The 27,437-nt window shown below is 37.8% G+C and overlaps 1 long non-coding RNA gene across 1 annotated transcript in view; it reads right to left on the bottom strand.

Moving 5' to 3' along the window:
- Positions 1-1,471: 1,471 nt before the first annotated feature.
- The window catches only part of LOC125964780 (uncharacterized), a 268,784-nt gene continuing 242,818 nt past the window's right edge, over positions 1,472-27,437 (bottom strand). Inside the window, exon 2 of the long non-coding RNA XR_007478056.1 lies at positions 1,472-1,623. This is a non-coding gene — a long non-coding RNA (uncharacterized LOC125964780). The remainder of the gene's footprint in view (positions 1,624-27,437) is intronic.

Genomic DNA, 27,437 nt, shown 5'->3' with positions numbered 1-27,437 from the left:
TAGAAGGGGCTGTAGCTGGATGTTTCCCTTCCTCCTGGTAGATGGCTAGAGCCAGCTGGTGGGTTACTTCCCTTCTCCTAGGTCTGTAATGCTCTGATAAAGCCCACGGGTTAGACTCTGGTTCAATAGTTTTCCTGGGGGCAGAACACGTTAAGAAGAACAGAGTGCTCTGGTGTATTTCAAAATGGTCCTTTTATCCTCCTGCCAGGAGCACAAGGGGATGGTTCTCCTACATTCATTGGGAGAACCTGGTGCAACTTCTTGAGGTGAAACTCACAGAAGTGTGGAGGGCCCCCAGTGCTCGGATCCCCTGGGGTTTTTCTCCACAGACTTGTCTACACGGACCATCCAGTGATCTGTCAGCCACAGTTCAGATCTGACTTTGACACTCGTGCCCATGGTCATTTCTGCTCTGGTAGGTTGTAATTATCTATATTTGCCGATTGCTCTTTCCAAGTTTGGGGGAAGCAGTTCACCCTTATTTTACTTATTTTAAGGATCTCACTTATTTTAAGGATCTAAGAAGAGTTCTTGTTTTTTTAGGTTTGTTCAGCTTCTTACTTGTTGTTAGGATGGAGGGGCAACTTCCAAGCTCCTTACACGCTTTACTGGAAACTGGAAAGCTACATACCTTTTAAAAGTAATTCAATTATAATATTCATTCGGTTTAGAAATCTACTTATCACTCAGTAATGTATTTTAAGCTGATGAAGAGGAGTGTGTCCATTTAGACAAGCTTATAGATATTACTGCATAAAAGTCAGTTGTTCAAAAGTTAATTGATAGCCATTCCACTTAAGATCTAAAGTGTGATGTTTGTATTAATCATCAGTGAAATTGCCTATGTGAAAAGGGAGGGTGTGATCTTCAGAATGTCTTACAAATCATTACTGGAGGGGCTCTGAGATAGGATCTGGGGCATGATAGAGATTTCTGATGCACATTTGTTATTAAGATCTAGATCTAGAAATACATCTTTAGACAAAAGTAAGGGTATCATTTAAATTTCCCAGGGGTGTGTGTGTGTGTGTGTGTGTGTGTGTGTGTGTGTGTATTTCTGAGTAAAAGTACAAAGAAATGGCACAACAGGCTTAATAAAATTGATCCTCTTTTGCTAACACAATTCTGCAACATGATACAAACAACACCAACCTCAGAATTGTTTGTCTTAACTTCCGATGCTACTGCTTTTAGAGTTCAGCATCCATTCATCATGTCTCAAGTGATGAGACAGCCCTTTGCTCCGTGTGAATCAAAAAGTACGATCGTGATTCAAAGCCTTGCTTTTTCAACATTTCTAAAATCGAGGTCCTTTTCCTTTCTTCTCAGAGCACGAAATGGGCCAAAATGGGCCTATTGTAAACAAATACAAGTATGTTTTTTAAATACCTGAAATGAAGTTAAGTGTCTTTAGTTTTCTTGGGGGCACAGTGATGCAGAAAGTTCAAAAACACATTTCATTAGTTTCCATTTCTTTTTTTTTTTTTTTTTTTTGTGGGCCTCTCACTGCTGTGGCCTCTCCCGTTGCGGAGCACAGGCTCCGGACGCGCAGGCTCAGCGGCCATGGCTCATGGGCCCAGCCGCTCCGCGGCATGTGGGATCTTCCCGGACCGGGGCACGAACCTGTGTCCCCTGCATCGGCAGGCGTACTCTCAACCACTGCGCCACCAGGGAAGCTGTATTAGTTTCCATTTCTTTAGCCCTAGCGCCAGCCTCTGCCACCCCTTCCCTGTCTTTAACTCGTTCTCAGAGCCCCCAGTCTTCCTTTTATATCCAGAGATTATCACTGGTATTGTTCAATCTCTGGGGAAAAAGTAAAGAGGAAAATAGAGAAAACAAACTAGAATTTCCTTTAGCTCATGAAGGGAGTAGAAAAGATAGAAACAGTCATTCATTACTACTTTTTACGACACAGAAAACTGAACAGCAGGACGGGCATATTAAGTTGCTAGAAGTAGAGAAAAAAACAATCTATGTTTTTTTGTGGGTTTTTCTTTTGTTGTTTTATGATCACTTTTCTGAAATGAGAACAAATTTTGCATATTTTAATTATGAGTACTCAGCTAACAATATTGTTTATTTTCAGTAAATATGATGAACCATTTCATGGCTTACTCCAAATAAGAACTGCTCTTGAGTCCTTATTAAAAAAAAATAGTTAGATGCCTACAGTGTTGCAAATATCCAACAATTATTGAGAAATAAAATTTCACTTTAACCTGAAGCTGAAAACCTCCTGGAAGACTTCATGTAACTGATATACTGGATGTCTCATTTTCAAACTAAAATAAATGCAAGCCTGTCCTGTTTTGTTGATGCCTAGGGAGTATTTTGAAATGAAAAATACAAGCTCTTCTCCATATTAAAGCTTTATTTAACAAATTTGCATTGAGGTCCTTTTATGTATTAGGCACCCTTAAAAATGTGCGCCATTCAAAGAACTGGATATTTTCTTTACAAGAAACACACAATTCAGTGCATATAATAATCTGATAAAATGATGTAGAAAGAGACCAACAAAGAAGAGTGTAGTTTTGAGCTTCATTTTGACTTTTATGATCTGGTAGCACTCTTTAGAAAATAACTTATAACCATGTATCTTATTAATCAGAATTCCAAAAGAAATGCAATTTGTAGGCAGTTAGGTAACAATGTCCTACATTTTTAGACGCTATTGAGGTTACACGTCATGTTAACCAGAAATATCACAAAGAGAAGTGGCATCCAGGGTTGTATAGAAAGAGAGTGTAGATTTCAGACGTGTGATGCACATTTTCAGCTACACAATCTTTTATTACTTTATTTGTATGTGAATAACTTATTTTGATCATCTTTTTATGATAAGCTTTTGAAAGCCAATATTTGCTCATGGCTCTCTCTTGCTCTCTGCCTTCTCTTGATACATCTTGTGGACAGAAGTGTGTCGGGTCCGTCCACGTCCTCGCTGAAGGCAGTTGTCGCTTTGTGTGCACTATGTTACCTTAACATGTTGTCTGCTTCCAAGACTCTTTTCCCAGTCTCGCGTCTATTCTGTGAAGACTCACTATCTTTCAATAAATGTATCTTTCTTAATTAGAATCAGCCTCTGCTGGTAATCAAAGAGACCTAAGTAATGCAAGGTCACTAGGAGATCAAATATTTTGCAAAGAAAAGAAATCCTGAAAAGCGAAACAAATCGTTTCAAATTGTTGGAGGAAACCAAAGCGTACTTTGATGAGACTGTTATAAAAAGTGGATGAATATCCTGGAGTATGCCAAATTCCGGAGCAATAGATACAAAAGCTGTGGGGAACCCTAGTGACAACCATCTGGGTATTGTTTGAGAAACCACATTTGTAGGACGGAATGCAATGCAACACACAGAATCAGCTGAATCCTGAAGACGTATGCAAAGTGGAAAAAGTGCTTCATATAGGCACAGGAAGACATATAAAGACATTAAATTAGGCCAGGAAGACTCACAAAAGTGAAAGCAATTATTTATCCTGAAAAAGAGATGTGGACAACGAAGCCATTGAGATGATGACAGGAAGCTTTTAGCCTTAACTTATATGTCTTGTACTGTTTGATGTTTTACTGTGTGAACGTGTTCATATTAAAAGGACATCCTTGGGCTTCCCTGGTGGTGCAGTGGTTCAGAGTCCGCCTGCCGATGCAGGGGACACGGGTTCGTGCCCTGGTCCAGGAAGATCCCACGTGCCGTGAAGCGGCCATGGCCGCTGAGCCTGCGCGTCCGGAGCCTGTGCTCCGCAACGGGAGAGGCCCGCGTACCACAAAAAAAAAAAAAAAAAAAAAGTACATCCTTAAAAAAATAAATGATTTTGATGATCTAAAAAACGGATGTGGTATTTAGTCTAGAGGTTTTTCTAGAAATAAGGTGTTTATTACTAGTTACGGTGTATTCCGTTGATTTTTTTCCTTGTCTTTCTATTGCAATTAGCCAGCTCTTAGATATATGAACAGATTCTTTCATTTCTTGAAGGGGTTTCCTCTAGAACAGTGATTTTCATGGAATTATATGTGGAGGATATGGCAAAGGAAGGTTTAACTGCACTTGAATAATTCTGATCTCCCACCTTTGAGAATACTACTTGTCACTTTGTTTAGATAGCTGGAGGTCCTGGTTATGCCATGCAGATCTCACACACGTGAAGATAAAGTGGTTACAGATATTTCAGGAGGCTCTTGCCATTTAATTAAGTCAAAGAATGATCAAAAATTAAGTATAGAGCTTCCCTGGTGGCGCAGTGGTTGAGAGTCCGCCTGCCGATGCAGGGGACACGGGTTCGTGCCCTGGTCCGGGAAGATCCCACATGCCGCGGGGCGGCTGGGCCCGTGAGCCATGGCCGCTGAGCCTGCGCGTCCGGAGCCTGTGCTCCACAGCGCGAGAGGCCACAACAGTGAGAGGCCTGTGTACAGCAAAAAAAAAAAAAAAAAAAAAAAATAAGTATAAAAGGACTGCCTTCCTTCTCTACTATATCTGTATGCTGGAACTATCATATAATGAAGTCCTACTGTACATATTCACCCTACTCTGCAGTTAGTGATGCCATACCGGCAGCTCGAAATCATGGTGGAAGCACTAATACCTCAGGAATTAACAAGCACTATGAAGTAGGGCTTTTATCACAGAGAGCCAGTTATTGACTTTCACCAGCATACCACTATTCCAGCCTCATCAAAATCTCCCCTCAATACTCCTTGAGCATCTTTCCGTTTCTCACAGCTGCAGGCCCTCAGAGCTACCTGTGTCCAGCATATACTCTCTTCATTAAGCTCAAATCTTTCATTACCTACAAGGCGCTCTGATGACATCACTTTTCGGGCACACCTACTCTGACACTCAGGGCAAGTTAAGTTCACCTGTTAGAAGAACTCACAGCCCTGGATATTTACTACAAATTATAACTTAAATAATTATGTGTACATTCATTTTAAAAGCATTTGATAAATTTTTATTGAGAACATTTTATGTGCCAGGAACAGTCTTTGGTGCTGGAAACGAAGCAGTGAACAAAATTGACACCATCACTATGGTCCTGGGGATTTCATGTTAGTGGAGGAGGTAGGGAGGTATCTCTATTATCATCTATCTCCTACCTATTATCTATCTATCTTCTACTTATTATCTATCTTCTACCTATTATCATCTATTTTCTATTATCTATCTATCTTCTATTATCTATCTTCTATCATCTATCTTCTATCTATCATCTATCTATCTTCTATCATCTATCTATCTTCTATCATCTATCTTCTATCTATCATCTATCTTCTATCATCTATCTTCTATCTATCTATCTACATACACATAAAGTCTTAGGTGTAATTAGTGCCCTGAAGAAAATAAACCAAGTATTGTGACAGAGAGTGACAAAGAGGACAGGAAAGACTCTTCTTAGGAATTGGCATTATTCAGAGAACTGGATGAAGTGAGGACATGAGCCAAGTAAAAATTCTGGGGGAAGAGTGTTCCAGAGTGTTCCAGAGTGTTCCAACAACAGAAAATGGAAGTTCTTGAGGTCGTGGTATATTGGAAGAAGTTAATGTGCTGGGGAGGTGCGAGTAGGCAGAAGAAAGGAGAAGGAAATCAGGCAGAGGGATAGAGGAGGATCAGAAAATGTGGATTTTTGTAAGCTACGCTGTGGACTTTGGATTTTACTCAAAATAGGATGGGTGGTATTGATCATTAGGGATTCCGGGCTTCAGGAGAGTTTGTTCACTGCTGTACTCAGAGTGCATAAAGCAGTGTTGGTGTCTTGCAGTTGTGTTGCCAGATCCTTGCTCCACCAACCCCTCTGGAACAGGAACTAACATATCTCTTTTAGTCACAGGGTCTGGAGTAAAAGGGAGGAAGTGATACTGCAAGAAAAACAAAAACCAGATAGAACCAGCTGGAACCAAGATGGTGACGAATCTGACATTCAACAGACCCAGAGTCTCCTACGCTGATTTTACTACATTAGCTACTAAATGACACACCTACCAGAGGCCATGAGTGGAAGCTATGGACCAAAAAAAGGACAGAAAAAGGGCAGCACCCCATTCCTGGAGAAACTCTGCCCCTTTCCCTGGAAGACTAATGCATAAGCCTCCCCATCTTTAGCCTCCCTCCTCCCCACACTGTCCTTACTCTTTAAAGCCAAATCCCTCTCTCCATGTGGGTGAGAATTTGATCTGTGAACTAACTTCCTGCTTCTCCATTCTTTGGCCATTGAATAAAGCTTACACTACCTCAATCTCAGCTTCGGTTTCGTTTTAGGCTGCAGGAACCCTAACAGAAAAAGAACCCTCCCCTTGAAGCGGAGGGCCTCCTCCAGGCTAGGACTGGAGCAGGGGTCCATTCAACTTAATTTGGTAACAGTTGCTCAATAAATATACATTGAATGCATGAATTAACTAATGCATACAGTCATAGGATTTAGAGTGTGGAGTTTATTTTCAGACAATAACCAAATCACCCAGTTTTGCAAATAAGTTTTTGTTTACCTTTGGTCTCGTTCCACATTAAAATTTGACAAGAATTCCTGGGCTGTGATCAACATTGATATCATATGAGTAACAATAAGAACCCACATACTCATCTAGCCCAAACCTTCTTCTTAAACAGCATAACAACTTCCATCAGTGCCAATACACCGTGACACTCAGCAGCCCTTGTCATCATTAGGAAGCCCGTGAGAGAGAAGTCAGGGCTGTTTCTGATCACATCAAGCATCCATGAACATCTAATGACCTTGTTCATCAGGGAACACGATGCACACCTACCCTCTACACAGAGAAAGGAGGGCACCATGTCTATTAGAAGGTACAGAATAGGAGCATCTAAGCTAGAAAATACTCACACATATAGAGCTGTCTCTTTAACATATCCCCAAATGTCAGAAATATATTTTAAATTTACAAGGAAATCTGTGAATATGTTTTCCTTTTTTCAAGATGCATAAAAGAATGAGAATCATTTAAAAATTTCCTTTCCATGTTCCATACACGTCGTCATCCAGAGATAATCCTTCTAAACTACAAAGTAATAACTTAGCCAAGGTGTTTCGACCTTCTTTCCCAACAAACAGTTTTCTATTATATTTTCTACCCCATCTAGTAGTACACTCATTTTGCAAACCACATTCAGATTTGCCCTCCAAAATGTCTGGAATCCATTTAAAAAACCAGATTATTCTTCAAGGTCAGGCCTCTACTCATTGTTCAATTTTCTCCTTATCTACTCATGTATAGACATGTAAAATAAATAAGATTAAATGTATATTTTTTTTCATAAAATGCATATCCATTCAATAGTCCTATCACTTAATATTACACTATGGATAAAACAGTTAAAATCAATCTAATACTGTAATCAAAACAAAACTTTAGACTGAAAATTGAGTCTTTTGAATTTAATCAATACCCACACACAACTTTCTAAATTAGTGTTCTTAACTGATGGTTATTTATTTATGTCATCCCTGGCTAAAAAATGAAGTGGGGGGAAAAGCACCTTAGGTATAAATACTTATGTTATCCAAAGTTCTCTTTTCAAGATTATTAAAATTATGCATGGTCTTATGACATTTTAGTTATTGCTATGATCACTCGATTTTGCAATAATATATGAATTAAAGAAGTTTTATCATGTGTTTTAAAAGGGCTTAGCCTCTAAGTTAAATTAGGTGATAAACTTTTTAACTTTTGAAAATGACCTTTTTATTATAATTTGTATGTAGGAGAAAAGACATGGTAATTCTAAATAACTTGTTAAGAAGAAACACATCACCCATATTTAGAGAAAGCTACATTTGATATGTGGAAAAATTTTTCTGACTTTCTGAGTCTCTTACTGTCCCCTGACCACCTTTACACCTCTCTCTGCATACCTGCACACACACGTGCACACACACACACACTTGAACCCACAAGCACACACTCACATGCACACATTCATGCATAGACACACGTGCACATACACACACAAACACATTCATGCACATACATTCACATACATATGCACATGCATTCTATCACTTTTCTTTTTTCACTTGGATAAGATTTGGACAGTTTTCATGACAAAAATATAGATATGAAGTATCAGTAAAACACATTATACAATTGACCTTTGAACAACATCGGTTGGAACTGCCTGGGTCCACTTATATGCAGACTTTTTCAAAAGTAAATACCACGGTACTACACCATCTGTGGTTGGTTGAATCCACAGATGCGGAACCATGGATACAGATGAACCACGGCCATGGAGTGTAAACTGCATGTTATCCAAAGATTTTCGACTGGGGAAAGCCCTGCATTGTTCAGGGGTCAACTGTATATGCATAAAGGATATATATGTTTTCATATACCTACTGGGGTTGAAGAATAATCACAAATATATCTCATATTCTTCTATGTTTTAGGCATGTTTTTTAAATAGAAACAGAAAAACACACACAATGCAGCTAAAAATATGCAACTTCTATTACAGCAGAGTAAGATAAAATTTATTCTTCCCCATTTTGTCGTTATAACTTAATTTTAACTCGCAGTTTTCAGTGTTCATTTTTGAAAAAGTACTTTCCTAGACTGTGAAGAAACACTTCAGAAAATTAACAACAACAAGGAACCCCAAATTCAATTCTCAGTTGTGACACATACGGCTGTATTTTTAATCATCACAACAACTGTATTGTAACTCTGATTAGCTGCTTCAAATTATTTTGGTCATAAAGAGAAATAAATGAAAAACTCCATCAATCAACACAAATGCTTTAGCATCAAAAAATAAGAGTAACATGTAATGCTATAAGACGATTCACATGATTTCGAAAACATGGATTTGAATTCTACTTCCACTAATAAAAGAGCTGTGCAAGGTAACAAGCCAGCTACATAAGACCACATATAATGTACATAACCTACATTGCTACATGAAACTTATCTAAGGCTTTGTCTTACTTGCAGGATGAGAAAGCAGAATTAGATGATCAAAGGGCCTTTTCATTTCTATTTGTATATATATATAAAAAGAAACAAACTTAGTCTCAGATCTTAAAATATATAATTTCATACCTATAAATAATTTTTGGAATTGCCTTTTAATTCTTATTCTGAAAATAATTTAAAGGTAAATGCAGTCTTCTTAATGAGAATTAGCCAGTTTATTCATTTTTAAAATTCCTCTTTCTTAAAAATGCAACACGGTATTGCTTTTATCTGTATTTTCATTAGCATTCAGTCAACTCAAAAAATGTATTAATTAATTAATTACTGCATTTTGTATGTGTCAGTCATAGGATGGGTTATTACTATAATAGCAGAAATTAAAATACCATTTATAAGGATGCTGATTATGATATTCATGGTAATTATTATCATAATGATGATAGAATCTTCAAGGCAGTTACTTATGTAAATTGGTTTCTGAGAAAGGAGGGAAAATGTACTATATTTTTAAAAGTTACCACCCAAGGTAGGTCAAACTAAGAAAGTAGTGGTTCCTAAAATAAAAAAAAAAAACAGAAAAGAAAAAAACAAGGCTGAGTTATGTGGAAAATTAATTTGCTTTGACCAGCTCATTCAATGATGTCTCCAGAGTAATGAAGTATTTCTTGCCATTCTTAACCAGCAATGTCATTTATACTGATGGAGGGTCCCCAACCCCAATTATTTTCACAGTTCCTCTTATTCTTTGGAGGACAGAGTTCCCCTTATGCATTGAAAATAAGAGAAGAAAACATGTAAAATTTCCAATTACAGAGTCCCTGCATAAAAAGCAACATAGAAGTTTATATGCCTGTTCATTTCCTATTTGTCTTTCCAACTACTTTTAAATTTGTGGTTGAAATTTCCAATTTATTACTTCTAAAGAGTCTTTTCTTTAGCCAGGTTGAAAAACAAATTACTGTAGAGCTTACATGAATATACTTACATAAATAAATACTGTACTTTACACTGAAAATTCAGAGATTTTTATTGCTTTATTCCTTATAATTACTTTTCCACTATTGAAATTCTATTATTACTTTGAGTGTTTAAGAACCCAATTTTGGTACGTATTCATCTCAATGAATTCATTTTTAGGTGTTCTTTTATTGTTTTTTTTTGTTTCTTTTGTGATTTTTTTAAAAAGTGGGATCATATAATGAAATCACAATCATAACCTGCTAAAACATTTAAACATATTTAAAAATAAATTATTATATTAATGATACTCATGCGTCAACATACATGAATAAAAAAACAGATTTTAAAGAATGACTGTGACTACCATATAAATATTTAAAAAACAAGTAAAAGATTATCCTTGTTTTTCTCACAATTTAATGAAAATAATATCTGGAGGTGTGGAAGATACAGGGTTTCATTCTTTAACAAAAAACTGAAAAGCTCAATAACAGCAAAATAATTTTAATTATTCAGAGAGCAAATATTTCACTACCAGAATGTCCACTTGAAACTGAGACAGAAGAGCTGACACATAGTGAGGCCAAACAAAATGAAACATTGGAGATTGGAGCAGAGAAAGGTTTGTACCCAAGCCTTCCACAGCAGATCTATTTTTTCAGCTCTAACAGTTGTGCTATGTTGCCTGCACTTGGTCATGCTGCACCTTGTCCCAAACTGTAAAAGAATATTGCCTATAGCCTGAAGTATCCAAGTTCGCCTTCTCTCAAGGCTCTGACTCCCAGGCTTGACCTTTAAAGGCATAACACTTTTCATTCATATAGAGATATAAAGTTGCAGAACAGAAAATAACTGTCTTGTTGGAGGTTTACAGGAACATTGTGATCAGACCTAAGTGGCCAGCTGCAAGAACAAAGGATTATCACATCCCCTCCAGGGTCTGACCCACACCAAGAAGTTTGCAACAAATGGCCACACCCCCTTCCCCTTTTAGTATAAAGAAGCCTGAATTCTAACTTGGGGAACATGGTTCTTTGGGACACTAGTCCACCATCTTCTCCATCTGCTGGCTTTCTGAATAAAGTCACTGTTTCTTGCCTCGACACCTGTCTCTCTATTTATTGGCATGCCATGAGGTGAGCAGTACTTGGTAACACAATTATTTTAAAATTTCATAAAGGTTATTATTTTCTGTATTAGAATAGTATTTATTTCTGATTTGTTTTATTTAGTCTATCATAGTCTGTCATAAATCCAGGCTATTTAAAAGGGGGTAAAACAATTGTCCGTTTGTAATATTTAGAGGAAGACTTGATCCAGAGAAAAATATCAAAGCCTTCAAATTTATCAAAGACATTTTTTTTAGAAGTCTCAACTGTCAAGAGACTGTGATAACTCATCTGTTCCTTTCAGACATCTTGAAGATCAATACTTATTTCAGGTGCTGGTGATCATGTGATTATCTGCGTCAATCACGAAGAGGGTCCCAAGGAACAAATCAAACACACGGGAGCCATTTCGTTTTACCGAGATTTAGGATGAATCACGGTGCCTATCAATCATGGTGTCTGTGCCAAAAGGTACCATTTACAAGCTCAAGTCATATTTTAATAATACTAAATGCAGTTTTAAATCTTTCCCATCAAATCTTGAAATGTTCCGATTAACCCTGGTTAATAAGCCAGCGGTAACTATGACGGTAACTAAAATAATTTATTTTGCCCAAAGTCAGAAAGAAGCCAGAGATGGAAAAGAAAAATAAAAAATCCTGATACACATTCTCAAATATTATTTACAGGTATATAGAAACATTTACTAAAAATATCTAAGGATGTGCCAAATATCAAAATAATGTTATCCATCACAAACATATACGGGGGGAAGGGAGAGAGAGAGATACACACAGACTGTGGTATTCATTTACATATTATCTGGGCAACTTTTATTTTGGGTGCAAGCCTCACCCTTTAACAAGGTAATTCTGAACATTCTTCCTCCCTATACCCGTAAGCTGGATGGTACCCATATATTCACATGGGGTGTATATTCCTAAAATCTCTGGGTTATGTAAAATGCTTGGGCTTTCGTATGTTCCTCAGAACAACATATCAGAATGAAAGTGGGAGAGACGTCCCTATTTTCCTAAATAAAGCTAGTATTTAATTTACTATTACAGAAATCCTTATTTTGCCATAGTCAAAGTGAGATTCCATTAGATGAATTTGAGAAATCTAAATCATCTGAAAGTAATGCTCTAATTTTGACTCCCATTCTCTCCGTGTATATTCTTTAGATGTATGCTACAGCGGGAAAAATGCAGGTAAGCAATGAATTAAGCATGGGTCAGGTTGTCAATCACAGCAGATACAAAACTGGGGTGGAAAACACGGCAGCATATTCAAAATTCTTCCTATGAGGAAATCTGAAACACGAAGAGCAGACGGCAACCACATATACTACAACTCTGTGACAAGTATTGCTTAATTTAGTATTGCTACAAAATATTGTGGAGAAGATTCTGTAGATGTTGTACTGGAGGGAGAGGACAGTAGCCCATTTGGTCATTATATTTACAACATGTTACTTATTTAGCTTTTTGTAGTGTGAAAATGCAGATCACATCAGTTTAAGGTTACTGCTTTTCAGTACTGTTATTGGTTCCATGGTGACCTAAATGGGAAGGAAATCCAAAAAAGAGTGGATATTATGTGTACGTATAACTGATTCACTTTGCTATACAGCAGAAACTAACAAAACATTGTAAAGCAACTATACTCCAATAAAAATTAATTTTAAAAATGCTGTTATTGGTTCTTATTTTTAGCACTTTTTCTCTTGTTTGGGTCATTTTTACACAATTTGGAAAGTCAGACCCACACACAAAAGAGTTGTCCCTATTTTTCTCATTTCCAGATCATATAGACTTCTGACTCGTATCTGCAAGTGTAATGACCAAAAATAGTGTTAAAAAAAAAAAAAAAACAGTGGGTGTAAACTTTTCCATTTCTCACATACAAGTTGCAGAGAATCTGAAATGTGTTTTCCCACACTGCAAAATGTAATTTTTAAAAAATTAAGTTAAAAACAACAAGGATATCACAAATGCTTTTACATTTGTTGGAAATAAACTCCACTTCTTACGAAAGAAACGTTCTTTCAAGTTCGGGAGACAACAGTAACGTCAAATTGCAAGGAAGTGATTTTATTTAACATGACCTGGATGAAAGAAGGTAGAGCCTTAGCTCTCGGCTTTGAACACAGTATAGTCAGAAAGCATGAATGAATCTCGTACTCACTTTAAAATAATTTTCTTATCTCAAATGGATAATCTCATTTTGTGACTGAATTACCAGGAGCAAATGCCTATGGATCTCCGCCCCCTACAAAATTGCTCCCGGGTAGCAAATGTCTACACCCCACTGGAGCAGAATGTGGCTGCCTGTGTTAGATCTGTTTCTTCTCTTCTTCCAGTCCATGCAGGCACATGCCACACACACACACACACACACACACACACACACACACACACACACACACACACACACATACACACTTATTGAATGAATGAATGAACAAGACTTTCTTTCCTCATTATCTATCATTAGCTGTCTGTCATATTGCCATTATCTACTGTCAAGGTAACAATTCAGTGTTTTTGACAAATAGGTAGTTATGAGCAGTCGAAGGAGAAAAAAGGAGAAAGGAGAAGAAAAAAGAGAGGAAAAAGAAAAGGGAAAGTGCACATGAAAGAAAAGCCCTGAAAACCTGCATTCTTGTTACACAGCAAATTTTGAAGGGCTGACAGGATTTGAGAGTTAAACTCCCTTGATGTGCTCTTTTAGGTTAGATCACTTACAAATTTGTAAATTTATTTGTAATCACTGTAATGTCCAGGTATATACTGGAGGCTATTTTGATGTAGTATAACTTATTAAAATCATCCTCTTCATCTATATTTTCAAATGTTTTGGCAAAGAGTTGTATTTCATGCTGTTATTACTTCGTTCTTTTGCTTCATTACCACTGTTTAATCCCCACTCTCTTTCCAATACTTTTGTTTGTATTTATCTTTTTTCTTTTTTTAAAATGTGTCAGAAAAGGGTCTAGTTTACTGATTTTTTTTTTTAAAAACTTTCTGGTCCTAATGATAAAATATGAATTTTGTTTCGCTATTTTCTACTTTCTCATATTACTCATTCTTACTTTTATGAACTTCTAATTTTTAATTTAATTTTTATTCAGTTGCTTATTTTCAATTCTTAGTTATTTTAATTTTAGTCTTTTTGGTTTTATTATGATAGACATTTGCACTCTCATTTTATCAAAATATGCATATATTTGTGCTTACATTATTGAACATTTAACAGTGAAAAGGAGCTTTCTTCTCCATAATTTTTCCACTCCAATTCTATTATCTAGAAAAAAAACTTTTAATTTTTCTTAGCAGTTTCCTCTCACCTTTTCTGACGGATCTATCCCTATTTTTCAAATGGTAGTAGCTAATATCTCATAAGAATAACTGTAGTTTTTTCTAGAGGCTAACATACTTATGTAACATAATATTTTAGCAGACATACAATAAAATACTATAACAGACAACATAATCTGATCATCTATAATTGCTTTATTTTTGTTTCCTGGAGTCCTCTGTTATTTCAACCTGGACTATTTACCTTAGAGGACAACTGAATACCTGGCATCTTAGAAGGTCTCACCAACTCTTTCCTATTTGGGAACCTATATTCCGGGTTCCATTTCTTCCCCATTCTAAACTACACTCTAGTTTTATGGGAGCATCTCCACCAGCACCTTTGTCAGAATGGATTCAAAGGAAGTAAAAGTATTTAGTCCATGAAATTTTAGAAAAGATTTGTATTCCGCCTGTATGTGGATTAATTACCTGGATGCAGATGTATACCCAATACTACTTCTTCAAAATTTTGAAGACATTGCTTTATTTTTGCTGTTGAAAATGTGGTATCATTTAATCTCATTTCTGCGCATGTGACCTGTTTTATTATCCTTCTATCTCTTCTACAGACTTTTAAGATCATTTTATGTATTTTAGATCCACACTGTACTGACAGTTAATGGTGTTTGACCTTCTTGGGATGGGTCGCTCTCATTCACGGTGTTGGATAATTTGCAGCACCCTTCAGACAAGCAAATCAGAATTCACCGGTTGTTTAATTTGTTTCTGCCATTTTCACTAACATTTTCAATTTTATCTTCTATCTTCTATTTTTAATGTTTAAAAAATTTCTGCAGATTTTCTTGACCTTATCTTCTATTCCTTCTTCTTCTTTTTATTTTATCATATTTAAAACTTCCAAGTAACCTTTGTTATTCTCCAACTTTTTCATGGTGTCATACTCTTGTTTTGTGGAAGTCCAGTTTTTCTTTCTGGTCTGAGGATATGAGTAATGACTTTGTTAGTTTTCCTTGGATTTCTGAATGATCTCCAACCTCTCTTTCTTATTTCCTGGTTTTGCTGATGTGGTCTATACCTGTTATCTTGGAGTATTTCTTCAGTGGACTCACATTTATCTGCTCATCATGCACAATTAAGAATGAGGCACTGACTTACTTCACTTTGTTGTACGACAGAAACTAACGCAGTATTGTGAAGCAATTATACTCTAATAAAGATCTATTAAAGGGCTTCCCTGGGGGTGCAGTGGTTAGGAATCCACCTGCCGATGCAGGGACATGGGTTTGAGCCCTGGTCTGAAAAGATCCCACGTGCCGCGGAGCAACTAAGCCCGTGCACCACAACTACTGAGCCTGCGCTCTAGAGCCCGGGAGCCACAACTACTGAGCCTGCGTGCCACAACTACTGAAGCCCACGCGCCTAGAGCCTGTACTCCGCGACAAGAGAAGTCACTGCAATGAGAAGCCTGCGCACTGCAACGAAGAGTAGCCCCCGCTCATCATAACTAGAAAAAGCCCGCGCACAGCAACAAAGACCCAACACAGCCAAAAATAAATAAATAATTTTTAAAAAGATCTATTAAAATGAATAAAAAAGACTGAGGCACTAAAGGCCAATGATTGCTCTGTGATTTCAGAGGCAGCTTGTTGCCTGATAAGCTTCTTTTTGGCTGGTCAACTGGTGCACAAGCTGTCTCATCAGTGCTGTTCTCCTAAATGCTGGTCTCTGGAGGATTATTTCTTTCCCCAGGTCCCTTCAGTTTCTTTAGAGACATTTCCACCAATATCCCATCATATGTGTACTATGGGCAGAATGAGGCTAGAGGAAGAGGAGAAGGTAGGCTGGTCAGCGTCCAAAACTTCAATATGCAAAGTTTTACTTCAACCCTATTTTAATCCAGACGCCTCATCCTACATTCCAGTGCAGCACCTGTATGTCCAAGTCCACAGGTGTTCTGTTCAATATCGTCAGATAATAAACCTCAAGCCTCTCGCCTGGGATTGGGAGTGGGGAGAATCTGGGGTGCCAGGGAGAGAATTCAGTGCTGCAAGCATTGCACACACACGTTAAGGCCCTCTGCCTAGTCTCAGCTTCATGTTCTACCCCCAGTTTCCACGGCACGTGTGCACCAACTTGGGAGTGCACCAGGGAAAGGGTGTGGAAATTTGGTTAACTCCTCATTACCATTCCCCTCCCAGGTCCTGTAAGTTCTTTTTTTTTTTTTTTTTTTTGCTAGATGTTACAGATAAAATGAAGAATGAAACTGATACAATGTATTTCATTCTTTTTTCAGGAAATAACTTTTTTATTTTATACTGGAGTACAGTTCATTAACAACATGGTGTTAGTTTCAGGTGAACAGTGAAGTGATTCAGTTATACATGTATCTATTCCTTTTCAAATTCTTTTCCCATTGAGGTTGTTACATAATATTGAGCAGAGTTCCCTGTGCTATACAGTAGGTCCTTGTTGGTTATCCATTTTAAATATAGCAGTGTGTACATGTACGTTTCTATTTCTTCTACTCTGCTAAATAAGCTAATATTCCTTCTTTCAATTTATACCTTCTAAAGAATACAGCAGGTTAGTTTCCAGACTAAAGATCCCTCCAATTCCAGGCTTGGAAGAGCCCCTTGTGGGGATGATAGCAGCTAGAATTGTTTGACAGTTTCTGTTTACTTAGACTGATTCCAAAAGAGACATGAGGAACTGGCCAGCTCAGCCAAGCCCTAGAATGTCACTCACCAGGGTCTGGAGCAGGCGTATCATCAGAAGTTGGATAAAACTGCATAGCAAGCTAATTTATCTCTAATGCTTCACTACTCATCAAACACTTCCCTCCCTTTCAGAATCATTCTTATTTATCACGTGCTCTTAGTTCTTTCTAGGTTGGAGGGGGAGGAAGATCATACAGAATAGCCTCATACGGGGGAAGCAGCCTTTCAAGCCCCAGGATTCTGGCTTCCTATTTCTTATGGCCACAGTCCCCAAGTGTAAAAGTCAAACGAAACAAAACAGGTGACAAAAAGAAGACAAAAAAATTATCCTCTTTCATAATGCATTAGGTATGTTGTTCTTTGCCAACTAATAAGAGGTGGATTAATCTAATAAACAGGTCCCTTTTGTTAACATTAGATAATTTTCCTCAGGAAAAGGAACAAAGAATTAACACGGGTGAAAATGTCCGTACATATCAAAACAATAAGTTCATTACAGATATTAATATATAAGTAAAGAATATTTAACATAGCTATTGTGTTCCTAAAATGAACACAAATTTTAACAATTAAAAAAAATGTAAGTATTAATAATGAAACTATTATAGTAAGTGGTGCACGGTTAATAGTCCTAACAAAATTAATCTTTATTTGTATGAGATTTTAGGAAAACTGGTGATTTAATTCAAAATTCTTTAAAATATTCATACACTTACACCTATATCTCTCTCTCTTCTAGGATTCTTTTCTAAAGGAATGATCAGAAATGACAAATAAAAAAGATTATTAGGTATTCGTTGAGGCAATACTTAGAGCAACCTAAACATGTAGCGATAGGGTAAGGTTAAATGTGGTAAATCTATAAAATATTACATAGCAATTCGTTACATTTATGAAAGTAAGTGAAAATACGCTGCGCACATCTAGACGTACAACTTCTAGCAAACTCACTAACAAGAGCATGATTTTCATTTCCTTTTTAAACTACCTGTACTTGACGTATTTCTTCAATGAATCTCAACATGTTTCACAATAAAAACACCTTTGAAAAAGGGAGGAAAGACTACTAGTAGGATGAAAATAAAACTACTGTCTCTGGGGAGTGGGTTGAGTTATCCAACCACAACATTTCATTTTTGTATACTGTATCTTTACTAATTTATGTACTTGTCTATTAATTTCCTTTATTATTTCGGTAAGAACACAGCATGACGTCTACCCTCTTAAATTTTAAGTGCACCATATATTACTGTTGCCCTTAGGTGCCAGGCTCTGGGCAGATCCCTAGAACCTATTCATCTTAAGTAACTGAAACTTTATACCTGTTCCCTTCTCCCCACTCCCTGCAACCACCATTCTACACTCTGCTTCTGTGAGCTTGACTACTTTAGATACTTCATGTAAATGGAATCATGCAATATTTGTCCTTCTGTAAGTGGCTTATTCCACTTAGCAGAATGCCCTCTGGGATCATCCATGTTGTCACATATGGCAGGATACTCTTCTATTTAAGGCTTATAATATTCTTTGTACGTATGGACCACATTTACTTTATCCGTTCATCTGCTGATGGACCTTTATGGTGTTTCCAGATCTTGACTAACGTGCATAATGCTGCAATGAGCATGGAGGTGCATATTTTTTTCTGAGAACCTGGCTTCAATTATTTGGGATGTACATCTAGAGATGGGAGTGTTGGATCACATGGTAATTCTATCTTAATTTTTTTTGTGGAATAGCCATCCTTCTTGCCATAGTGGCTGTAACATTTCTACATCCCCACCAACAGTATACAAGGGTTCCAATTTCTCCACATCCTTCTCAACATCTGTTGTTGTAGTTGGTGTTTGTAATGGCCATCCTAACAGGTGTGAGGTGATATCTCATTTTGATTTTAATTTGCATTTCCCTGATGATAAGTCATACTGGGCATTTTTTCATACACCTCTTGACCATTGGTATGTTTCTTAGAAGAAATGTCGGTTCAAGGCCTTCGTCCATTTTTAAAACTGGGTTATTTGTTTACCTTCTGTTGAGTTGTAGGAGTTCCTAATAGATTTTGGATACTAACCTCATATCGAATATGAGGTTTGCAAACATTTTCTTCGATTCTGAACGCTGCTTTTCACTCTGTTGATTGTTTCCTTTGCAGCGGAGAAGCTTTTTACTTTGATGTAGTTGAATGTGTCTAATATGGCTTTTGTTGTTTGTGCTTTAGGTGTCATGTCCAAGAAATCATTGCCAAGCACAATGTCATGAAGCCTTCCCCTAAGTTTTCTTCAGGGAGGTTTACAGTTCCAAATTACATATTTAAATCTTTAACTCATTTGCCTTGATTAATGTGTATGGTATAAGATAATTGTTCCCTTTTGAATGTGGATATCCAATCTCCCAACACCATTTGCTGAAGAGACTTTCCTTTCCCCATTGTGTATTTTTGGTACCCTTGTGTACAATTAGTTGACCATATTTGCATAGGTTTATTTCTGGGCTCTTGATTTCTGTTCCATTTGCTTGTATGTCTGTTTTTATGCCAGTACCAAAGTGTTCTGATTACTATGGCTTAGTAATGTATTTTGAAATCAAATCAGAAAGTGTGAAGCCTTAAGCTTGGCTCATCTTGCTTAAGACGCCTTTGGCTATCCAGGTTCTTTTGTGTTTCCATACAAATTTTAGGATTGTTTCTCCATTTCTGTAAAAAAAGTGTCATTGGGGTTTTGATAAGGATTTCACCGAATCTGTAGATTGTTCTGGATAGTAAGGACATTTTAACAATATTAAATCTACCAATCCATGAACATGAAATGTGTTTCCATTTATTTGTGTTTTTAAAATTTTTTTCCATCAATGTTCTGTAGTTTTCCGTATACAAGTCTTTTACTTCCTTAGTTAACACCTAAATATTTTATTAGTTTTGATAGTATTTTACATGAGATTGTTTTCTTAATTTTCTTAACTGTTTTTTTCAGAAAGTTTCTTTGTAGAATAAGGAAATGCAACTGAGATTTAAATGTTGATTTTGTATCCTGCAATTACTAAATTCATTTTTTAGTTCTAACAGTCTTTTTGTGGAGTCTAGTACTTTTCACATATAAGACTGTCATCTGCAAAAGAGATAATTTTACTTATTTCTTTCCAGATTTATGGGTTTTTATTTTCCTGCCTAATTGCTCTAGCTAGGACTTTCAGTATTATGTAGAATTGCCATGGCAAGAGTGGGCATCCTTGCCTCGATAGGATTTCAGTCTTCTTAAATTTTCTGAAACTTGCTTTGTGATTTAACATGTGATCTGTGCTGATGAATGTTTCACGTGTGCTTGAAAAGAATGCATATTTTGCTGCTATTGCATGAAACGTTCTGTAAATGTCAGTTAGGTTAAATATTTCTCTGTGGTTACCGTGGGCTTACATAAAACATCATATAATGTAAGTCTGTTTTAAGCTGACAACAACTTAACTTCAACTGCACGCAAAACCTTTACAGTTTACTTTCCTTCCCCCACTTTATGTTATTGTTTTCACAATTTACATCTATTCAAATTGGGTATTTTTAGCACGTTTTAGTTACTTTTCATACTTTTTGACACTAGAATGAAAAGTGATTTACCCACTACCCTTACAGTACCACAGTATTCTGTATTTGTTTATATATTTACTTTTACCAACAAGTGTTATACTTTCATGTAGCTGTTTAGCATTCTTTACTTTCAACCTGAAGAACTCCCTTTAGCATTTTTTGTAAGGCAGGTCTGGTAGTAATGCACTTACTCTGGTTTTGTTTGTCTTAGAAAGTCTTTATGTCTCCTTTACTTTTGAAAAACAGCTTTGCCAGTTATAATGTTCTTGGTTGGTATGTTTTTTTTGTTTTGTTTCATTTTTTTTTTTTTCCAGCACTTTAAATGTATCATCCCCCTCCCTTCTCACCTGCAAAGAATCTGCTAAAAAATCTGCTGACAGTCTAATGGAGGTTCCCTTGTATTTGATGAGTCACTTTTCTCTTGCTGCTTTCAAAATTCTTTTTCCTTAAATTTTGACAGACTGGTTCTAGTGTTTCCTGCTAGAGACTTTATAAGTAGATTCATCATATTCAGAATTTTGGTCTTTATGGTCAGACCTTCCCCAGATTTGGGAAATTTTCAGCCATTATGTCTTTAAATAAGTTTTCAGCCCCCTTGTTTCTGTCTTTTCTTTCTGACACTCTCACAATGTTTATATTTATTCTCTTGGTTTGTCCCATAAGTCCTTTAGGCTTTCTTTATTCTTTCTCTTTCTTTTTTTGTTTTGTTCCTCTGACAGAATACTTTCAAATGGCTTGTCTTTAAGTTCACAGATTCTTTCTTCTGTTTGCTCAAATCTGCTGCTGAATCCCTCTAATTTTTTAGTTCACTTATTGTGTTCTTCAGTTCCAGGATTTGTTTGGTTCTTTCTATCTCTTTGTTGATATTCTCAGCTTTTTTTCATGTATCGTGTTCCTGATTTCATTTAGTTGTCTGTGTTCTCCTGTAACTCACTGAGCAACTTTAAGGCAATTATCATGAATTATTTATCAAACAGTTTATAGACAGTCATTTCTTCAGGGTCAGTTATTGGAGATCTACTTTATTCTTTGGATTGTATTTTCATGATTTCATGATTTTCATGAGCCTTTATTTTCCTTGTAGCTTTGCAATGATGTGTGTGCATTTGAAGAAAAAGCATCTTCTCCCACTCTTTACAGGCTGCCTTTGATTAGGAAAGACCTTCAGCAGTGAGCCTGGTTAGGGAATCTGGACCTTTGTTCTTACCAGCTCAACACACCCAGGCTTTTTTGTTGCTGTTTTTGTTTTTAGTTTGCTGTTATTGTTTTTCTCCAGTAGCTCATAACCTCTTGCTCCCTCTGGTGACTATGTCAGTTCTGTCATCACCCCACATGAGAGGAGACAGAAACCAGCCTCTGTGTGGTGCACAGGAAGACCAGAGACATTGGGGGCATGCTTTACTCTTCCTCTCCCCCCATTAGGAAGCAACCTCAGTTATGCACCTTCTTCCATATCCCAAAGCCATGCTGGCTACCACTGTCCCAATCACCTGGAGGATGCTGGATTCTTCAGCCCTCTATGTGAGACAGAGCAAAACCCAGCACCACAGGGAGTCCACTGCACTGCCCGGGGCGTTGCAGTCACACTCCACTCCTCCCTCTCTCCTGCAGGAAAGGCCTCCGTTCTGCACCTCTTCCAAGCCTCACAGAGCAGTGCAGGCCACAGGAATGTGCTCATCCCTCAGCAGCCCCAGGCATCCGGACTATTCCAATTCTTTCAGCACTCAGTGTAAGTCGAGGCAGAAAGCCACCCTTCAGAGATCCCACTGAAAGGCCAGGGACAGAGGATACCAGCTCACACTCTTCCTCCGGCACCAGGGAGGGGACATGATCTCTCAGTGCTGCGCTGTGCCAGCTTGGGGGAGGGGCTGATGCAGTGAAAGTGAAATTGCTCTCCCCACCCATTTCAGTGTGGCTGATCTCAATTTTGTGCCTGCCTGAGGTACTGAAAATTCCTAACTGGGTTCTGGTCCTCTCATAAAGGGATTTTGCTATTAAAATCATTATCAAGTCTGTGTTTTCATGGGGGTATGGGGGCTAGGACTTCTTATCCCAGCATCTTGCTGCTGTCCCTCTCTTTACCGATCTATTTATAATGAGAATGTATTGATGTATTGCTTGGGGACTTAATTTTAAAAACAAGAACATGTCTTACTGATTTTCTAAAGATAATGTAAATCTCTCCTTCACTTGCTTGATTCGAATATATATTTTATATAAGCATTTTTTTTCATGTATGTGATGTATTTGGTACATCGTAGTATTCTGAGATTAGGTTATATATAATCAATCTATCCATGAAGGATAATTTATTTCTACTTTCAAAGAAGACTTCCTTTGAATACAGAATATTCTACTAATTGAATGAATTAATTCTCTGAGGTCTGGAGTAAAGCCAGAGATGGAAAGAGATGATTATATTAATCTTATGTTTGGAACGATTCAAAAGACAAACCATGAATACAAAGTGTATAATCTCTATGTGTCTCAAACTACTCTTAATAGAGAGGAGCAAGGACATAGACAGATAATTCAAAAAGATTAGATGCTTTCTGGGAAAAAAAGCCATGGACTTAAAATAACTTTTGATGAATATACTGGAATATTTGATGAATTGATTCTCTGTCGAATTTCAGAACTTCTGAAGTCAATGTCACATGCATGAAAGGGTTGAGCTAACACCTAGCTTCACATTCCTGTCCATCCATCTCCTCTAATCCACCTGGATCACTGCCTCCAGAAGTTCAGTCATGTTTTAAGCTGAAATCACTCCATCTTTTAGTCTCCAAATCCATTTATCTCATGTTCTATCCCAAACTCCTGTCCTTCTATCTTGAATCATGGTTGCTGTCTTGAGGGCATCCCCTTGACTTCTCTATTTGTCTTCATCCCTTCATCTTCTGCTGGATACAGTTTTAGTTCCTAATCACTTTAGAATCATTGGGTCATAAGTTCAATTTATCTTTCGCCAAAGCTTTGGAAACGCAGCTTGAACCAGCTCTGGACAAGTCTGACTCTTCATCTTATCAGTGCTCGCAGTTTGGTTGCTGAGTCAAGGGGAGAAAATGACTCAAAAGGGCAGAATGATTAACCCTTAAATCTCAGTCACTAGTGTTCACTGGTCTCAATGCTCAGCCTTGAAATTTACTGTTTCTTAAATCAACCCAAGAGCCACATCCTGAAGCAACTGTTTCAAACATTCTTGCCTTATCTCACAACTTTGAGTAGCTCACATTCCACGCTTCTACCTCTGTCTTGTATGTTACAAAGATGATAGAGACCATCAAACCAAACTACATCAACTTTTTAAAAACACAAGCTAGAGTCCCTACACTTGCATTCATTCCTTTCTCTATCCTTCCATTTTACATACAAGAGTCCTCTTTCTTAATGAGCATCTCTGGTACTTGTGCCCCTTATGCTCTGGATACAGCTCTCTCTCACCTTCTCAAGACACTTACTCCAAACCTTGACTCTCGTCTTGTCTTCTGTTATCTTCACTCTCAACATTCAAATATTCTAGATTTTCTTTACTCACAGAATTATGTTCCCCCTTCCAGAAGTCCCACTGTTGCTCTGAGCTATCAGTCTCCCTCCTGGTACCTTCCTTTCTCCACTCCTTAGCACTAAACATATTTTAAAAAAAGAGTTAGCTGCCCTTGTCTCGATTGAGTCACCTCTAAACCTAGTCATTCATCTAAATCGACTTCAAAAGGAACTCTGCTCCCAACAGTATAATTGGAGATTCTTCTTCTGTTAAGGTCATCAAGAACTCTATGCCACTACTGGATATGTTCTGTCCTTAACCTACCTGATCACCCAGCAGGATTTGACACAGCGTTTTACTCCCTTTTTCTATAAATTATTATTCTCTGGGTTTCATTAATACAGGCAAACCTCGGAGATACTGAACGTTTGGTTCCACGCCACCACAATAAAGTAAATATCTCAATAAAGCAAGGCATATGAATTTTGTTTCCCCAGTGCATATAAAGGTTATATTTACTCTAGTCTATTTAGTGTGCAATGGAATTGTGTCTAAAAAAATCAGTAAACATACCTTAATTGAAGACACTTTATGGCTAAAAAATGCTACGCACCATCTGAGCCTTCAGAGAGCTGTAATCTTTTGGCTGGTGGAGGGCCTTGCCTCAGTGCTGGTGGCTGCTGACTGATCAGGGTGGTGGTTGCTGAAGGGTGGGATGGCCGTGGAAATTTCTCAAAATAAGACCACAATAAATTTTGCCACATCCATTGACTCTTCCTTTCACTAATGGTTTCTCCGTAACATGCAATGTTGTTTGAAACATTTTACCCAGAGTAGAGCTTCTTGCAAAATTGAAGTCAATTCTCTCAAACCTTGTGGCTGTTTTATCAACTAAGCTTATAGTAATAGTCTAAATCCTCTAGAGTCATTTCAACAATCTTTACAGCATCTTCACCAAAAGTAGATTCCATCTCAAGGAACCACTCTCTTGGTTCATCCATAAGAAGCAACTCCTCAGCCATGAACTTTTTACCATGAGGTTGAAGCAATTTGGTCACATCTTCAGGCTCCACTTCTAATTCTAGTTCTCTTGCTATTTCCACCACATCTGCAATGACTTCCTCAGCTGAAGTCTTGAACCCAACCCCTCCAAAAGTCATCCCTGAGGATTAGGGATGGCTATTTCTAAACTCCTGTTAATGTTGGTATTTGGACCTCTTCCCATGAACCACAAATGTTCTCAATGGCATCTAAAACGGTGAATCCTTTCCAGAAATTTTTCAATTGATTTTGCCCAGAACCATCAAAGGAATCACTATCTATCTATGACAGCTGCAGCCTTACAAACTGTATTTCTAAATAATAAGACTTGACAGTCATAATTATCTTTCACCTATGGGCTTCACAGTGGATGCTGGCTTAGCATGAAAACAATAATCTCATTGTCAGTCTCCATCAGAGCTTTTGGGTGACCAGGTGCATTGTCAATAGATAGTAATATAGTGAAATAAATATTTTTTTTCTCTGAGCAGTAGGTGTCAACAGTGGGCTTAAAATATTCAGTAAACCATGTTGTAAACAGAAGTGGCGTCATCTAGCAATTTTCCACGTCTGTTTTTTTCATTTATAGAGCACAGGCTGTCAATTTAGCATAATTCTGAAGGGCCCTAGAATTTTCGGAATGGTAAATGAGCACTGGCTTCAACCTAAAGTCTCCAGCTGCATTAGCTCGTAACAAGAGAGCCAGCCTGTCCTTTGAAGCCAGGCATTGACTTCTCCTCTCTAACTATCAAAGTCCTGGATGGCACCTTCTTGCAACAGAAGGCTGTTTCATCTACGTTGAAACACTATTGTTCAGTGTAGCCACCTTCATTAATTATTTCAGCTAGACCTTCTGGGTAACCTGCTGCAGCTGTAAATCAGCATTTGATGCTTTCCTTGCACTGTTTTTTTTGGCTACATTGGGTCTTCGTTGCTGCGCGAGGGCTTCTCTAGTTGTGTTGAGCAGGGGCTACTCTTCGTTGTGGTGCCCGGGCTTCTCATTGTGGTGGCTTCTCTTGTTGCAGAGCACGGGCTCTAGGTGCGCGGGCTCAGTACTTGTGGTTCACGGGCTCTAGAGCTCAGGTTCAGTAACTGTGGCGCACACGGGCTTATTTGCTTCGCGGCATGTGGTTCTTCCCGGACAAGGGATCGAACCCGTGTCCCCTGCATTGGCAGGCAGATTCGTAATCACTGCGCCACCAGGGAAGTCCGTTGCTTGCACTTTTATGCCGTGGAGGCAGCTTCTTTCCTTACACCTCATGAACCAACCTCTGCTAGCTTCAAGCCTTTTTTCTGCAGCTTCCTCACCTATCTCAGCCCTCATAGAATTGAATAGAGTTAGGGCCTTGCTTTGGATCAGGCTTTGGCTTAAGGAAACGTTGTGGCTGGTCTGAACTTCTATCTAGACAATTGAAACTTTCTCCATATCAGCAATAAGGCTATCTTGCTTTCTTATCATTCAAGTATTCACTGAACTAGCACTTTTCATTTCTTTTAAGAACTTTTCCTCTGCGTTCACATACTGGCTAACTGGCACAAGAGACTGAGCTTTCAGCCCGTCTTGGCTTTTGACATGCTCTCCTCACCAAGCTTAATCACTTCTAGTTTTTGATTTAAGAGAGAAATGTGCGACTCTTCCTTTCACTTGAATGCTTAGAGACCACTGTAGGTTTACTACTTGGCTTAATTTCCATACTGTTGCGTCTCAGGGAATCAGGAGGCCCAAGGAGAGAGAGAGAGAGATAGGGGAACACCTGGTCTGCAGATCGGTCACAACACACACACCACTCATCAATTAAGTTCCCCGTCTGACAAGGGCACTGTTCATGGCGCTCCAAAACAATTACAACTCTAACATCACTGATCACAGGTCACTATAACAAATATAACAATAATTAAAGTTTGAAATATTACGACAGTTACCAAATATGACACAGAGACAGGAAGTGAGCAAATGCTGTTGAAAAAATGGTGCCAATAGACTTGTTAGACACAGGGTCGCCACAAACCTTCCGTTTCTAAACTATGAAGTACAGCAAGGGATGTCTGTATTCTCTCTCTTTTTTTTTTTTTTCACCATTTGAACTTTTTATTTTATATTGAAGTAAAGCCAATTAACAACGTTGTGATAGTTCCAGGTGCACAGCAAGGCAACTCAGCCATACATAAACATATATTCATTCTCCCCCAAACTCCCCTCCTATCCAGGCTGCCAAATAACATTGAGCAGAGTTCCCTGTGCTGTACAGTAGATGCTGGAGAGGGTGTGCTGAGAAGGGAACCCTCCGC

Source organism: Orcinus orca, chromosome 6, assembly GCF_937001465.1.
Source record: "Orcinus orca chromosome 6, mOrcOrc1.1, whole genome shotgun sequence".
Taxonomy (NCBI): domain Eukaryota; kingdom Metazoa; phylum Chordata; class Mammalia; order Artiodactyla; family Delphinidae; genus Orcinus; species Orcinus orca.
This window is presented reverse-complemented; position numbering and strand designations above follow the sequence as displayed.